This window comes from Panthera pardus, unplaced genomic scaffold, assembly GCF_024362965.1.
Source record: "Panthera pardus isolate Hobbes unplaced genomic scaffold, ASM2436296v1 HiC_scaffold_11, whole genome shotgun sequence".
In the NCBI taxonomy this organism is placed as follows: Eukaryota; Metazoa; Chordata; class Mammalia; order Carnivora; family Felidae; genus Panthera; species Panthera pardus.
Genome location: NW_026526666.1, coordinates 100,964,922 through 100,982,402, shown reverse-complemented (window position 1 = coordinate 100,982,402; position 17,481 = coordinate 100,964,922). Strand labels below are relative to the sequence as shown.

The 17,481-nt window shown below is 50.2% G+C and overlaps 1 long non-coding RNA gene across 1 annotated transcript; it reads left to right on the top strand.

Moving 5' to 3' along the window:
* The first annotated feature begins 899 nt into the window (after positions 1-899).
* On the top strand, positions 900-3,585 carry LOC109274360 (uncharacterized). The gene is made up of 3 exons (XR_002083560.2): positions 900-1,553; positions 2,314-2,430; positions 2,925-3,585. It is a non-coding gene; the product is annotated as an uncharacterized LOC109274360 (long non-coding RNA).
* The last annotated feature ends 13,896 nt before the right edge of the window (positions 3,586-17,481 follow it).

Genomic DNA, 17,481 nt, shown 5'->3' with positions numbered 1-17,481 from the left:
AAAGTGGGGCTTGAACCCACCAACCACGAGATCATGACCTGAGCTGACATCGGATGTTCCACTGACTGAGCCACCCAGGCGCCCCTAGGTATCGCCATTTCTTAGCAATCCCCTGACTTAAAAAATCTGGGAAGGACGGACGGGACTTTGTGGTTAATAAAGACAGACCTGTGGGGGTAGAGTGGATGATGGAAACATCCCTTCTCTGGATGAGTGCTTGCCGTGATCAGATTTTATGGATTTTGCTTTGTCCTTCAGCTTCCAAGCTGAGCCAAGGCTGGGCCAGATGTGTCTTGTATGTTTCTTTATCTCCTTATCTGTTCCATTTTTTTTAAAGGGGTGCTTTATGGGGCACCTGGGTGGCTCAGTCGGTTAAGCGTCCTCCTCTTGACTTTGGCTCAGGTCACGATTTCACTGTTTGTGAGATCGAGCCCCATGTCAGGCTCTGTGCTGACAGCTCGGCGCCTGCTTGGGCTTCTCTCTCTCTCCCTCTCCCTCTGCACCTCTCTCTCAAATTAAATAACTAAAACTTAAAAAATAAAAAAAATGAAAAGGGCTGCTTTAGAAATCAAAGCACAGTGTTCTTATTATGACAGATTCCGAGTTTTAGAGTATAATCTTCTCGCTCCATTCTTTGCATCAGCAAAGGAAATCACGATACCATAGATGTGGGAATCGAAGGGACTTTGAAGGTCAGGGGCCCGGACAGATGTGCAGGGTTTGCTTGTGGGCATACGGCTTGTTAACACCAGAGCTGGTTTTAGGACTCGGGGTGGTATCGGTTAAGTGCCTGACCCTTATGCCCGCATAAAATTACTGCCTTGGGTCAGGCCCACCAGCGGGTCGGGTCAGGGGCGGCACCCAGAAGGCTGTGCCGTCTGCCCGCCACGGATCCAGGAGGACGAGTCCTATCTGGGCCCACAGGGTTTCAAGCAGCCCCGTAGGAAGAGTTTTTGCACGAGGCCAGCAGAACAACACGTGGACCGACCAGTGAGGGGCCACAGACGGCTCAGTGAAAAGGACCGGGAAATTCTGGTCTCCTGATGACCTTGACGCCCTCGACCTCCCAGCCAACACAGCCACGGCAGCTTTCTGTAAGGCAGCCTAAAAGGAGAATCTAGTCACGCTTCCGGCCGGTGTGAGTGCTGAGGGTCATGAGTGTGCGTTGAGGACCCGCCTTGGCTTTGTCAGCAGAATCCTGGATGCCGAGGGCAGCTCTCGGGTAAACGAACACCTGGGCTTTCTTCATCCCTCGAGGACAAAGAACTTGTTCATGAGCATCCCGCCCCCCACCCCTCGGCTGCTGGCGGCCGAGCTGCCCGAACTACGGGTGACTGGTGGCCCTGCGACAACTCAACCACCATCTCTGCCACCGCCTCCCTGTGGACTCAGTGGTTGGGGATCACTGCTGGGGGCTTGCCCACCCTCCGGACAGAGAGCCCAGGGTGAAGCAAGCCTCACATCAACACAAATGTCATCGTGAAAAGTAAATCCACGCTAGGTGCGAAGTAATCCCGTTGCCAGAAGTCAGAAATGTAAATCGTATTTTAAAGGTATTTACTTACTTACTTACTTATTTACTTACTTAGAGTGAAAGTCGGGGAGGGGCAGAGAGAGAGAGAGAGAGAGAGAGGAGAGAGAATCCCAAGCAGGCTCCTCACTGTCAGCACAGAGCTCAACACAGAGCTCGATCCCACCTCCCTGGGATCATGACCTGAGCTGAAATCGAGAGTGAGACGCTCAACCAGCTGAGCCACCCAGGTGCCCCTAGATCTCTCACTTCTTTAGAGGAGGAAGGAAAACATTTCTTTGTGCTACATCTTGGAAAAAGGTAAGTCTTCTTAAAAGAGAAGATGTAGACTATATGCAAAGGGCTCCCCCCCCCTCAAATTATAGATTTATGGAAAAATAGAAATGTTTTTGAAATAATAGTAAAAAAAAAAAAAAGGAACATAGAGTAAAAAAGGGAAAAAGTAATGAAATGACATAATCCTTGGTTTTTAGAAAGAGGGAAACCATATCCTCTGACCCTGATCCCAGGACAACAAGGGTAAGAGAAATCTGCCGCCCAGGCACTGACGAGGATCAAAGGGTCCTCAATGCAATTTAACGTATCATGTATGTATGTACTCATTCTCATTCCAATGATCTTAAAGAGCCCACCCAGGCATCCCCCAGTGGAACTTATTATGTTCAGGTGGTTTAAAAAAAAAAAATGTGAAAGTAATGTGGTTTCTGCAATGAGATTTACGAGTAATTAACTCATGAGTCGCTTCTTTTGTGTTCTGCTCTGCCTCTGCTCTGTTCACCCAGCCAGGCCTTTGTGGTTTCTGGAAGACCCTGAAGAACCAGAAGCTGAAGGCTAAGACCCAACTTTGCCCAGTCCCGGCAGGAAAAATTGGTTTCAGTCTCCGCCTCCCTGGGAACGCGGTTTGTGGAGGAGGAGGGGGGAGGCGGGCGGGCTCTGAAGCACCACACGGCAGTGCAGTCCGGTTCTCCAGGAGCTGGAGGGCCTGAGGCCTGGGCTGCCCCCACACGTCCCTCCTGGCTGGCCCTACCGCGGCCCTGATCCCTTGCGCCCAGGCCTCCAACCACGACGATTGATGTTGATTTATTTTGCTCTAAACACGTCAACTACATTGTGAAAAAACTCTCGGGGGTCGGTGGGGGGGCGGTTAATACTTGAGGAATCTTCTCAGGAGGTTGGGTTCGTCTCGTCTCTAGTGGAGGGGGGCTCCCTCTCTTATTCCACCCCCATGATGCTCTCCCATGGGTCCCATACCTACATCCAGTTGGATGACTGGGTTAGATTTTGCTGTTGGCCAAGGAGTTGTTGACCGCTTACCACAAATATGCAGTATTATATACTTGGTGTGGTACCACGGGAAATAAATCTTCGACCTTTGTCCATTCCTGGAGCACAGCTCCCACAACCCTTGGAATCTCTGGAGTGATGAGGGTCTTTTATATGTTGATGAGGGGCCGGATGGCTGGGGAGCCCAAAGACAGCTCTCAGAATTGAGGCTGGTCACCAAGAAGACCCGAGGCGGGATTAGAGGGCTGGGGATCGAGCTAATCGCCATTGGCCGAAGATGTCATCCGTCACCCCTGTGTACTGAAACCTCCATAAAACCCCCCAGATCAAGGGGCTGGGGGAGCTTTGGGGGTTGACGGCCATATCCCGGTGCCAGAAGGTGACGTGAGAAGGCACAGAAGCTCCATGCCCTCTCAACCTACTTTGCCCTACCCGTCTCTTCCGTTTCGCTGTTCCTGAGTCGGTCCCCTTTATAGGGAACCAGTAATAGCCGTAAGTGAAGGTCTTTCTTCGGTTCTGTGAGCTGCGAGTTGTCCAGCCTGAGGACGGGGGTGTGGGAACCCCTGATTCATGGCCACCGGAGCAGAAGTGCCGGTGATCCAGGCATCTGAAGGGAGGACGGTCATGTGCACTGAGCCCTTCACCTGTGGGCTTGGCTCTAACCCGGGGTAAGGTCAGAACTGAACTGAACTCGTGGACGCCCAGCTGGTGTCGGTGTGGGGTAACAAACCCACGCACCTGGTGTCGGAGGGGATGTGAATAAAAACAGTTCACGTGACAGCATCAGTATAGTCATTCCGGTTTGGTAATTTGTAATTTGTTTTCTGTGAGTGATATTCATGGGAATCTAGAAAAGGACTTTCTGAGCGCACGCGGGCCGCATCCCGGGACCCTTGAGCTCTCCCCAGGGGACACCAGATGATGCCCACCCTGCAACAGCTGACAGCTCCCCCCTATCCTTCTCCCTGTTACGTTGGGGTGGAAATCAAGACACAAGACAATTAAGGAATTTGCCCCAAATCATGTAGGGTAATGGTACCGCTGAGATGAACACCCAGGTCCCTGATTTGTTAATTCTATGCTGTTTGCCCGCGTTGTTTCTCAAAAGAAAGCTCTCGGGAGAGGCCAGAAAGGACAGAAGGTCAAGGACGTCTCTGTCTGTGACATTCAGGTGCCGGGTAAAACTCCCCCGAATACAGGTGCCACCCAGGATAAGGACAGAAGAAGGGGGTGAGGGTGGGGAACAGCCCAAACTCACCAGAGTAGCTGCTTATGAATTTACACTAGGAACCCAACTGGTTTTGAATTGCCATGTTAGATTTTGGGGGGTTACCAAAGTGGTAAAAGGTTTAGTTCACCTGTAAAGTAGACAACGTTACCGGGACGGTCGGGGTTCTCCCGAAGCGATAGCATAGATACAGGAAGAAATGCATTTCCAGGCACTGGCTCACGTGATCGTGGGGGCTGGCAAGTCCGAGATCCAGAGGGCAGGCCGGTAGGATGGAAACATTTAAAAAATGGAGATGTAATTCACATCCATAGAATTCACACTCCGAGTATACAACTCAGTGCGTTTTAGCGTATTTATATGGAGCTGTGCCACCGTCCTAACTATCTAACTCGGGAACATTTTTATCGCCCCAGAAAGAAGCTCTGTACCCACTACCAGTCACTCCCCATTTTCTCCCCCAACCACTGATCTATTTTCTGTCTCTGTGGATTTGCCTGTTTGGGACATTTCGTATCAACAGAGCCCGACAGCAGGGGGTTTCCTGCATCGGGCTTCTTTAACTTTGCGTGTTTTCAAAGTTATCCGCATTGTAGCGTGTCAACCCTTCATCCCTTTGCGTTGCCGGGTAATATCCCATCGTGCAGATGGAACACGTCTCACCCACCCGTTCACCAGCTGATGGACATTTGGGCTGTTTCTGCTCTTAGGCTGTCACGAATAATGTGGCGTGAACATTCGGGTACAAGTTGGCTGTGGACATAGGTTTTCAGTTTTTCGGGTCTTTTCCTTGGAGTGGAATCACTGAGTCACGCGGTGGGTGACTCTGTGTCTAACCTGGTTTTTTTCTAAAGTTTATTTAATTATTTAGAGAGAGAGAAACAGAGAGATGGGCAGAGACACACAGAAAGAGAGAGAGAGAGAGAGAGAGAGACTCTCAAGCAGGCTTCTCGCATGCAGTCAGCACACAGAGCACAACGCGGGGCTTGAACCCACAAACCGTGAGATCATGACCTGAGCTGAAGTCGGACGCTCAACCGGCTGAGCCACACGGGCGCCCTTATGTTTAACCTTTTGAGGAAGTGCCACCCTGTTTTCCATGGTGGCCACGCCACTGTGTGCCCTGACCAGCGCTGTATGAGGCTCCCATTTCCCCACATCCTCGTCGATACTTGTTATTATCTGTCTTTTCGATTACAAGCCTTCTATCTTAGTGGGTGTGCCCTGGCCTGTTTGTGTTTGTGTACAAGCTGCAAGCTAAGAATAGCTTTTATATTTTTAAAGCGTTATAAAACACACACACACACACACACACAGAAAATGTGGCTCACAAAGCCTAGAACATTCACTCTCCGCCCTTGGAGTTCGGCTGGCCACCCCGGCGGCCAACCCTAACCCTTCCGATGGGGAGAGAAAGCACTTCTGGTTCTCTGTGTTCTTCCTCACTGGTCTCTCGGGAGAAGACAGAACCCTGTCCTGGCCCCTTCCTGCTCCCAAGTGCACCTGCCCGGGCCCCGTGAAGACGTCTGTGGTGTGGGATCACCGCATTCAGCACGTTGATCACGTGTTTCACAGTAGGGTCTGTCTGAGACCCTCGAAGACAGAGATTGGGCTTTGTTTTCTCTTCCTATTCTGATTTAGTGCCCAGCACATGCTACCGAATCAACGAAGGCACAGAGGGTAAGACAAGCCCCTGTCCTCAGGAAGCCGAAGGCGAAGGCGTAAGAGGGGTGGCACATCTTGTATCCCAGGACCGTGCTGAGCCCAGAGGCACCGGTTACCGTGCTGGGTCGGCAGAGCAGCCGCCGGCATGGGCCCTGGGCAGGCAGCTGGGGCCCAACCACCCCGAGAACGAGGCCTTTGTTCTCATGCAGAACTGGATACTGTGTGTGGATCCGATAGCCCGGGCTGGCCAAGTGGGCCTCCCCTGCCTCCGGCCTGGGGCTCTTTGCTATGACATTTGCATAGACGTGGACCCCTGTGCCAAGCTGGCACCTCATGTGGTGATCTGGGCCCTGTGGAAGTCACTAGAGTTCTTTACCAGAACTTCGTGTCTCTTCCTTTCTGGGCTCTTGTACGAGGGCACTGCCCATCCACTCTGTGGCCATTTGACTCAGTGGAACCTCGAAAGGTCAGTGTGCATTTTGCCCTGTTTCCTTCTGCACGTGCCCTGACCTCAGGCACACGTGACCGATGGAGCCCACGTCCATTTGGGTGACTCTGACGGCCAGAGCCTTATAGACCAGGTAGGACGTGCCATGTAGGATTTGAGGTCGTACAGGGCCGTGGCCTGACCTAGATTGTCCTAACCTATACGTCCCACGTCCCGTGGGAGTTCACCCAAGGGAGGGGCTGGGGTGGCCGCTGTAGGAGGCAGGGTTGACCCAGGCCCTCAAGGATGGGAACGGCAGTGGTGGGCAGAGGGCCAGGGGAGCGAGAATTCTGGAAAAGACCCACGTGGGGGGTGTGCTGCCCCCTGACACATTTCAATGACCCTTTGCAAAGACCACGTTCCTACTCTGATTTTCTTCCAGGGCTGAAGCTGCTTCCGGATATACCTTCTGAGGAAGAGTTTCTGTGATTGAGCATCGTACTGTAGGTAGTTCCCGGGTGAACACATCTTGATCACTCATTCTGTGGCTTATTTTACTCTGCAGTGGATCCAGCAGTAAAATTAGTTCTGCTTTCTTTGGATTATAAAATTATCCAGCCCGGCTATGCAGAGAAGGGAAAAGGAAAACAGCGCAGCCCCAGGGCAGCAGTGGTCGGGGAGCCTCGCAAAGTGAATCACGCTCTTGCCCAAAGAGTCACCCCTGGGCCTGGGTGAGAGCAGTGCATGGTCTCTTCTGTGCATGAAGCCAAGGGCTCCCTGGGGAAGCCGGGGCTGGAATTCTTACCCCAAGCTTAAAGGGGTATTTCGTGTTCCTTTCCTGGTACAGGTCACAGGCCACCGTTTTCTCTTTTATAACTTGATCCTTTAGAAATAATGACAGGGGCGCCTGGGTGGCTCAGTTTGTTGAGCGTCTGTCTCTTGGTTTCAGCTCAGGTCACAATCTCATGGTCTGTGAGTGTGAGCCCCAAGTCAGTGCAGAGCCTACTTGGGATTCTCTGTCTCCCTTTCTCTCTCTCTCTCTGCCCACTCGCGCTCTCTTTTCTCTCTCAAAAATAAACATAACTAAACTTTAAAGAAAAAAAAGAAGTAAGGACACAAATTATTTTGGTGCCGGTATGGATCCATCTACCAAAACTGAGTTTGCACAGAGGCGTTGATGGATTTCAGGAAAAGCCCGTGGTCAGCATCACTCGCCGCTTGTCCAGCCTGACACAGTCGGCAGAGGAGCACGTGTCCCCTCAGGGTCCCCTGCCGCTGTCCACTCCTGGAGTGGGGTTGCTTTCCTTCAACGACAAAGGGACAGGAGGAACAATGGTTGCACTTGACTCACGAAGTGACTAACGACCTTCTGGGCCAAGAAGTGCAGGTGCACATGTTTTCTCGGCAGGGAGTATGCGAGCTGGGTTTTATGGGCTGCAAACTCCTATCAGAAGTTGATAAGAGAGGTTCTGGGTTATTGGTTCTCTGCTGATTGGAAAAGTATTTCATAAGCCCCAAGTGTGAAACACCTAAGGATGAATCATCCACATGGGCCACGTTCCCCACAAAAAAATCTATCTGTTGGCATAAACACACACACACACGCACACACATAAATACAAACACATGCACACAAACCTTAAACCTTATCATCTGGGCCCCTGAGGAAGTGGTGAAATCAGACAGCGCGTCGCACCCCTCCCCCCCAATTACAGTCAGAAAGTGAAATCTGCTCCAAGAGCAGGGAAAGAGCGGCCCCGAGGGAGTTGTTGTCATAAGGAAGAAGCCAAGAGACCCAGGGATATGTGCACAAGGAGTCATTGTTGACAGGTGCATCGTTGGGATTCCATGCCTATGAGCATCCCAGGCTTTTAAATGCCAGTGGGTTGGGCCGTCTCCTGGTATCCTCCCCACAGACTCCCCGGTGCTCTGGGCACCTGGTCCCTTCGGAAGGGCACTCCCGGAGCTTGTCACCTTATCGCACAGTGTCCCACAGCGACTGAAGCAGAGTTGCTCAGGGCAGACAGACCAACACTTCGGAGTGTCCAAGTTCTGAATGTTCTACGGATAATATTTTGAGGCCGTACAACTGTCACACAAATCCCAGGTTCCTCGAGGTCAGTGGTGGGGTGTCAGTCATGGCTGCATTCCCTACACCTACACCTGCGTGTGGGAAGCGACATGTAGACCAGCCTGCCCCCCCCCCTTTCTCTCTCTCTCCAGGTTCAAGAGCAATGGAGCTTCCCATAAGAGGGTCAAAAGCTGTGCTTCTGTTACGTTTTCCTTTTTTAAAGTTTATTTATTTATTTTGAGAGAGAGAGACCATGCACAGGAGAGGCAGAGATAAAGCATGAGAGCTGGGGAGGGGGCAGAGGGAGGGAGAGAGAGAGAATCCCAAGCAGGCTCCGTACCGTCAGTGCAGAGCCCGCTGCGGGGTTCGAACTCACAAACCCGTGGGATCACAACCTGAGCCGAAATCAAGAGACGGACGCCTAACCGACTGAGCCGCCCAGGCGCCCCTGCTTTTTCTCTTTGAGGGCCAGTCTTCATTGAAAGGAATAAAGCTCTTAAAAACTACCCCACTGCAGCCTCTTCAGGGATCGAATCCAACTGTCGTGTAAGAAGAGCTTATCGTCCTGAGTGTTGTAGGTAAAGATGAGTCGGTGACGCTCCGTGGTGAGGGCAGAGGGCAGCTGCAGCCTCTGCTGCCCCGGGGTTGTAAGCGGATTTCTCTGCAGCCTGGGTGGGCAGCACGGCCCTCCAGTGTCCGGCGTGGGCTCTCCCCCTGTTGGCCGAGCTTGTCTGCACCTCATCTGTCTGTGCTGGCACCTATCAGAGGTCAGGCCCGAAGACTGCAACAGAAAAGGGGCAGGTGGGTGGCTTGGGTAATAACACAAATTCTGCCCACCAATCTGGGGTCAACAGCTGATCTTAAAATGGGTGAGATGGAGGGGGAAGGTGGGGAAGAAGGAGGAAGGGAGGAGAGAGAAGAAAGGAAGGAAGGGAGGGAGGGAGGGAGCGAGGAGAGGAAGAAAGAAAGAAAGAAAGAAAGAAAGGGAAAAGAAAAAAGAAAGAAGGAATAAAGAAAGAAGGAAGAAAAGAAGGAAGGAAGGAATAAAGGAAGGGAAGAGAAAGGAAGAGAAGAGCAGAAAAGAAAAGAAAAAGAAAAAGGAAAGAAAAGAAAAAGGAAAAGAGAGGAGAGGGGAGGGGAGGGAGCGGGAGGAGAGGGGAGGCGAGGCGGAGAGAAGACTTTCTGGCACTCGTCCCAAGCATTTCACCCACAAACTGGTTTAGGCCAGTGAGACAGGATGTTCTGCAGAGCAAAGATCATGTGATCGCACAGTGTGAACAAACAGATGGTGTATCATTAACAAAATGCAAGGCTGCGTTTCAGAGTCTCTGCAGGGTGTCGGTGACCCAAGCGATTTAATTAAAAACATAAAAAAAAAAAAAAAGTGGCCGAGGCCAAAGTTTCATCCGGTTCAGCCTCTGTTCAGGCTCGGAGGGGCTGCCCCTGAGCGCAAGTCGCATATCTGCCCCTAGGTGAAGCGTGACCGATTGGTGGCCCTCCGTGGTGTCATCCCGTCCCGGGTCGTGCGGTGTCATCCCGTCCCGGGTCGTGCGGCCCACGGCGGGTGGTGGTGGGGGGGGGTGGGCAGCTCCAGGAGGGAGACCATCCCCCCTCCCTTCCTCACGAGGAAAAAGCACAGGGAGTTTAGGGGCCGTGAGGACCAAGCCCGTGCACAGTGAGTCCTGAGCGTGCACCAACAGGTGGCCGGTGTCGCCTTTGGCCCTAAGGAGGCCCCTGCCCGGGCTGCGGGGACCCCCGGCGGGAGCGAGAGCTCCAATGACACAGGGGCCACCTGGAGCCCCGCTCTGCTATCAGCAGCATAAGGCGATGGTCAGGGCTGTGCGCTTGGGCCTCAAAGGCCTCTATCCGAACCCCTGTCTCCCCATCCCCCGGGGCGCAGACACCATACTGAAGTTGGCCTTGGTGTCCCCGCCCGGAGGCTCATGACAGCGCTTCCCTCTTGGGAGGAAGCCATGGTGAGGGGAGGTAAAGGCAGTGACCACCGACGGGGCCTGTAATGCAGGTGACCGCTCTTGCTGCCCTGAACCGGGCTCCTTCCCCAGGACACCCCGGCCTCACCGGGGCAAGGGGGGGGGGGGCTGCTGAGCCACAGATCACAGCAGAAAAGGAAGGAAAGGGACCAGCGCAGGGTTGGGGGGTGGGGAGGGAAACAGCCCAAGAGCAGGGGCAATGAGGCGGTGGTGGCACAGTGGGGCGGGGGCTGGGGGGGGGGGGCGTCAGAGCTGGCTGGCAGAGCACCGTGACATCCAGGGACGTCACCACCTGCAGAGAGGAGCCCCTGGAATATCAAGCAGGGAACCGATCCCATGAGATACTTGTTTTCAAAGGCTCCTCGGCCGGCAGGGGTGTGGATGGAAGGGGCTGCGGAGGGAGGGTTTGCACCAGGCGAGACGGACCCTGGGGAGCGAGGGTGGGGAGGTTGAAGGGAGTTGGGGATAGTGCAAGGATCTGTGAAGAAGCACACAGAGGACGCTGGGTTTTGCCTGCTTATTCTATGTAGGAATTCATAGACTCATGGGCGTTTGAGCCCAGAGCGGAGAGAATCCTCGTTAACCCTAAGCGCCACGCGTGAGAATCGAGAGGACTTTTTTACACTCCAACGTCCGTGGACAGCGGCAGCTTCCTTGACTCCGGAAATCCTAAATAAAGTGTGCTTCGGAGAGCGATGCGTCTAACAGACGCACAAATCCAGCGTCGCGGGCTTTCGAGAGACGTGTGCATCCCGGACCCGGAAGGCTTTTTTGATCAGCTGGGAAAGAGAGTGGAGCGTCTATGTGTTGCTCCAGAGACAGGATCGGCGACCGGCCCCTCTAAGGCGGCTTTCCTGTCGACGCGTGTTCATCATCGGCTAGTGGTACTTGAGGCCCCACTGCGTGCTGCGCTCCTGATGCAGGGAGGATGGAAAGGACCCTGTGGTCCCTGCCCCATGAGGTTCTGGTGGGGGGAGGCAGACAGAAAAGCTCATAGCTACATTGTGTCGGGTCTAGTTACTTTATTTATTTATTAAAAAAAAATTTTTTTTAATGTTTATTTATTTTTGACAGAGAAAGAGAGAGAGAGACAGAGCATGAGCAGGGGAGGGGCAGAGAGAGAGGGAGACACAGAATCGGAAGCAGGCTCCAGGCTCCGAGCTGTCAGCACAGAGCCCGACGCGGGGCTCGAACCCACAGACCGCGAGATCGTGACCTGAGCTGAAGTCGGATGCTCAACCGACTGAGCCACCCAGGCGCCCCCCTTGTTACTTTAGATTAGACCGGCAGAAGGTTCTCTGTGTTGTTTCAACTGTGATCTGAATGACAAGAAGAATCCAGCTCCGCAGAGTTGAGGAGAGCCTTCTAGGCAGGCGGGAAGAGCTTGTGCAAAGGGCCTGAGGTGGAAACAAACCTTGGTGTATTTCGGGGAAGAAGGCCAACGTGGCCGAGTGTGGGGAGCAGCCGTTCTGGGAACCATGTGACGAGTGGCGAGGGAGGTTGAAAGGAGCCGGGTCGGACAGGGCTTTTAACCCTGCATAGAGGGTCTGACTTTTCCTCCAGGTTCATGAGGGGTTGGAGCAGGGAAGCCGTGGAATCCGATTTGTGCTTGAGGAGAGCGCCCTGGGTACTGGGGGAGAATGGCCTGTGGCTGTGGGTGGAGGCAGTGAGACCAGGGAGGGGGCTACTGTGGAATCCGGTCATGAGACCCTGGGGACTCCGACTGGGGTGTGGTCAAGGAGATGGACAGCAGTGGCCGGCCTCGGTCACACTCCGGGGACAGGACTCGATTTCAAGGAGGGAGAGGAATCAGGGACGATTTTCAGGTGCGTGGCACATCGGAGCAGAAAGAAGGCTGAGTGTGCCTGGGAGTGATTCCGGGCGCGGCAAGGAAGGTTCACTTCTGGTTTTGTTTTTTGTTTTTTTCAGCGAAGTAAGAGGAACTGAAAGGGACAGAGAGTTCGGAGCGGAGAACAGTGGTTCCCAAACGTGAGCATGCGTCAGGATCGTGAGGAGATTGTGTTAAATTACACAGCTGGGCCCCACCTCCTTCTGAATCAGCAGGTCTGGGGTGCGGCCTGAGGATGTGTGTTTCTAGAACGGTCGCAGGTGATGCTGGGCTGCTTTCCAGGGCTCCCGTGTGGAGAGGCCCGGGTGTTCACGACTAAGGAGAGGGTGGGAAGGAAAGCAAACATGCGATAACCAGGTGACGCGGACTTTCCAGACATGCTGAGTGCCACTGGAGATGTATGGCTGTCGTGGACCCCTGTGGACGACGTGGCCTTGGGGACCCGCGCAAAACCCAGCTCCCCTCCAGTCAGCAGACCTGCATGCGAAAGCACTCGGTTTACGTGGTAATAACACGTGTAGGGGTCTCTATTTCACTTTTCTTTTCTTTCTTTCTTTCTTTTTTTTGACAGTTTTTCTCTTTTAGTGTTTGTTTATTTTTGAGAGAGAGAGAGAGAGAGACAGAGCACGAGTGGGGGAGGGGCAGAGAGAGAGGGAGACGCAGCATCCGAAGCGGGCTCCAGGCTCCGAGCTGTCAGCACAGAGCCCGATGCGGGGCTCGAACTCATGAACCGCGGGATCATGACCTGAGCCGAAGTCGGACGCTTAACTGACTGAGCCACCAGGCACCCCTGTCCATTTCACTTTCCATGATCACTTGCTTTGACCCAAATTTTCAATTATCCAACCAATTGAAGGTCCTACTCACTTTAGATTCTGGGATTTCTACTGTTCTTGACTATTTTGTAGCAAATCACAACAGCTTTCAGTAATTCCACGTGCTCATCAAAAGAAGCAGTATTCTTCGAGCCAATACCGTGTGCACGACACGTGAACATACGCACGTGCACACAAACATCACTGAAAACGCTACCTCCTCAACTTGGCAAAATAAGTTTAATTCACTAATAACCCGAGGGGCGCCTGGGTGGCTCGGTTGGCTAAGCATCTGACTCATTCTTGATTTCGGCTCGTCATTATCTCATGGTTGGTAGGATCGAGCCCCACGTGGGGCTCTGTGCTGACAATTCAGAGCCTGCTTGGGATCCTCTCTCTTACTCTTTCTCTGTCCCTCCCCTGTTCACACACACTCTCTCTCCAAAAATAAATAAATAAACTTAAAACAAAAAGCAGAGAAAGAAAGTACCTAAATTTTTAGCATTTTGTTAACCGATTGCAGACTCTGGTCAGATACCACACACATTTATTAACCAACTACTTACTATGTAAATGTCTGACTCTTTGAGAGATGCTAAAAAATAATATATTACCTGGTCCATATGCTCAGTGAAGTTCTTCTTGTTGGTGACATAAGACCTCTGTTCTAGAAGCTAGAACAATGTAAAATAGGCTATAGTCAAGTGCTCTAGTCATTCGAAAAGAACTTGCTCTGTATTACCTCTATGAGCTTCCCAATTCAAAACTTGGCATTCTAGGGGTGCCTGGGTAGCTCAGTTGGTTAAGTGTCTGACTTTGACTCAGGTCATGATCTTGTGGTTTGTGAGTTCGAGCCCCACGTCTGGCTCTGTGCTGACAGCTCGGAGTCTGGAGCCTGCTTCGGATTCTGTGTCTCCCTCTCTCTGCCTCTCCCCTGCTCATGCTCTGTCTCTGTCTCCCAATAATAAATAAACATTAAGAAAATTAAGGGAGTATCTCAAACATTTTTGTATTTATACTGTTTGTTTGTAGTCTTTGTCAGGTTAAGGAAATTTTATTCTAATCCTAGTTTACTAACAGTTTTTTTTTTTTTTAATCGAAACGAAGAGGAATTTTATCAGGTTTTTTTTTTGCACCCATTGAAATTATCGAGTTTTTTCTCAGTCTGTTACTGTGGAGGATGGTAACCCAGAGTTGTCCAAACTCAAGGTGAAGGGCACAGTCCTCCAGACTGTCAAGTCTGCCCAAGACTTATGATGCCAGGCGCAAGTTCAGGAGTCCTCAGCATCCCTGTCTCCCAGACCAGCTGACTACACAGTTGGGGGTCTGGATTCCCTTGGTTCACTACAATGATTCACACACTCAAGAAAGTGCTATACTTATTACTACAGTTTATCTTAGCAAAAAGATACAAAACAGAGCCTGCCAAAGGAAGAGTTACCTAAGGCAGAATTTGGAACTGAGAGAGTTTCAGACACAAAGCTTTTGTGTCCTCAGGGAGGCATTACCTTCCCAGCATCAAAGTGTGGCAATAAGCAAAGTTTGCCAACCCAGGAAGCTTTGGTGTCCAGACTTGTGCTCAAGATTTCATTACATAGGTATGATTGACTGAATTATTTTCAATCAATGTGGATTTGACTTCCGTCTCCAGCAACACCCCTGCTCCCCACCCCACCGAAGGCAGGCTGATTTTAAGTGGCCCAAAGCCCCAGCTCTCTAATCACATCACTGGTCTTTCTGGCATGGGCAGTCCCCACCCTGAGTCATCTTATCAGGATAAACTCATAAGGGTGGTCCAGGGGGCCCATCATGAATAACAAAAACGCTCCTCTTACTCAGGAAATTTCAAGAATTTAGAGGATACCTCCCAGGAGCTGGAACAAAGTCCAGATCTCTCTTTGGATAAAGTGAATTCTTCATGATGCAATGCCACTCATAGGTCTCCTGAGGTCAACCCAACCTTGCACTCCTGGAGAAATATAACATGATCCTTTAAGAACATGAATACATCTGGGGCACCTGGTGGCACAGGTGGTTGAGCATCCGATTCTTGATTTGAGCTCAGATCAGGATCCCAGGTCATGGCATGGGATCAAGCCCTGTGTTGGACTCTGTGCTGAGTGTGGAGTCTGCTTGGGATTCTCTTTCTCTCTCCCTCTAACCCTTTCCCCTGCTCATGCTCGCGCTCTCTCTCTCTCTCTCTCTCTCAAAAAAATGACTATTTTACTAATTTTTAAAATAATTCTGCACCAATATTTATATAATTATAATTTTCGTTCTCTTCCTGACCTAGTCTGCTTTTGTAAATTAAGATTACACTAGGCTCATAGAATGAGTTAGAGAGTATTGTCTTTGTTCGTGAATCCAAGAAGAATCTTCATTGGATTGGAATGATAGGTTCCATGAAAATGTGGGGGCACTTACCTGTGAAACTATCCGAACCTGGTGTTTTACTTTGGCAGGTCTTTTAGGACTATTTCAATTATTAAAATAATTATAGGACTATTCAAGCTTTCTATTTCTTCTTGAGTCAGCATTGAGAAATTGCACTTTTCTTGAAAACATTTTTTAATGTTTATTTATTAAACAAAAATTTTATTAATGTTTATTCATTTTTTGAGAGAGAGAGAGTGGGGGAGGGGCAGAGAGGGAGGGAGACACAGTATCTGAAGCAGGCTCCAGGCCCTGAACTGTCAGCACAGAGCCTGACTTGGGGCTCAAACCCACAAACTGGGAGATCATGACCTGAGCCTAAGTTAGATGGTTAACCAACTGAGTCACCCAGGCACCCCAATGTTTATTTATTTTTAAGAGAGAGAGGGAGGGAGGCACAGAATGTGCATGGGGGAGGGGCAGAGAGGGAGGGAGACACAGAATCCAAAGCAGGCCCCAGGCTCCAAGTTGTCAGCACAGAGCCTGATGTGGGGCTTGAACTCTCGAACCGTGAGATCATGACCTGAGCCAAAGTCAATGCTTAACTGATTGAGCCACCCAGGCGCCCCTCAAGTCTCTATTCTTTGCGAATGCAGTAAAACCTTGGATTGTGAGTAACTTGTTCTGAGAGTGTCCTGCAAGACGAGCAAACATTTCTAATAGATTTTAACTTGATAAAGGAGTGATGTCTTGCAGGATGAGTCGCACGTGACGCGGAATGTCACATGATCACAACTGAGCCAATGGTTCTTGAAATTTGCTTTGATATACAAGTGCCCTGGATTACAGGCATGTTTCTGGAATGAATTATGCTCACAAACTAAGGTTTTACCGTGTAAGTATTTAGGACCACGCATTTGCCTCTGAGTAGTGCTTTTGCCATGACACACAAGTGTGTGTTTTTCATTATTGTTCTAAGTATTTCTAAATTTTCATAATAATTTCTTTTTGGAGTCATCAATTACCTAGAATTCTCTTTTTTAAATTCCAATATATGAAAACTTCCTATCGTTTTGTTATTGACTTCTATTTAATTATATTGTGTTTAAAGAACGCGATGGATGCGATACTTATTTTTTGAAATTTGTTGAGATGGACTCATGATCTAGTATGTGACTAATTTCTATAACCCTTCCGTGTGTGTTTAAGGAAAATGGATATTCTTCAATGGTTACATTTAGGATGTTACATATGGCCATTAGATCAAAATTGTCCAGATACATTTGTTGAGTATTTTTTGCTGCTTGACTTAGCAATAATCGCGAGAGAACTGTGGGTAGATTTGTTAATTTCTCCCTCTATGTCTATCAATTTTTTATTTATATGGAGCGAGACTCTTTTATTGGGCGCGTATACACCTGGAATTCTTACGTCTTCCTGGTGAGTTGAAAATTACATCATGACATAGTAACATTTTCTGTCTTAGAGTGTATTTTTTTGTGATAGTGATACAGTTATGCTGATTCTCCTCTGATTAATACTTTCCTGGTACATCTTTTTCCATGTGTTTTTTGCTTAGGTGTATCCCAAACAGGATTTCTCCCCATATAGTAATGTCTGCCTTTTAACAGATAGATTCAATCCATTTATATTTGGGAGGATCATGAATATTGTGATATAGCTTTCCACAATCTTAATGCGGCAACACTAGAGAATACGAGTCCCAAGATGACATATCTTTGCCAGTAATTAAAGCCAGTGATCTGAAACTCAGGCATGTTGACTGTCTTTGGCTTTTCCTCCATGGTGCTTCCGTTAAGTTGTGCATCTTAAGAAAATGTCATTTTCTGCTTAGGTGTAGGGTTGAAACCACATCTTTGGGAAATGAATGAAGCCACATAATTTCTCAAAAGTTTCTCTCAGGAAACTCTAAGGGGCAGCAGAATGCTTACGCGAATGCATGGGCTTCAGCGCTGGGCAGAACTGTCCCCTAACCTTTGCTCTGCCACTTTCTAGCTGTGGGATTTGGGGTGCATTCCTTAATCTCTCTGAGTCTGTTTCTTCATCTAGAAATCAAGAATAACCACACCTGCCTCCCCACGATATTTACCAGGCAAATGGAAGAGCCTGGCTTATGGCAGGTGCTCAGTGAATGTTCGCACTTTTTCTTCCTCCCTCCCCTCTTCCAGGCCCACGGCCTTGATGATGTCAAGAACGTTTTGTAAATATTACAAATATGATGCGTCA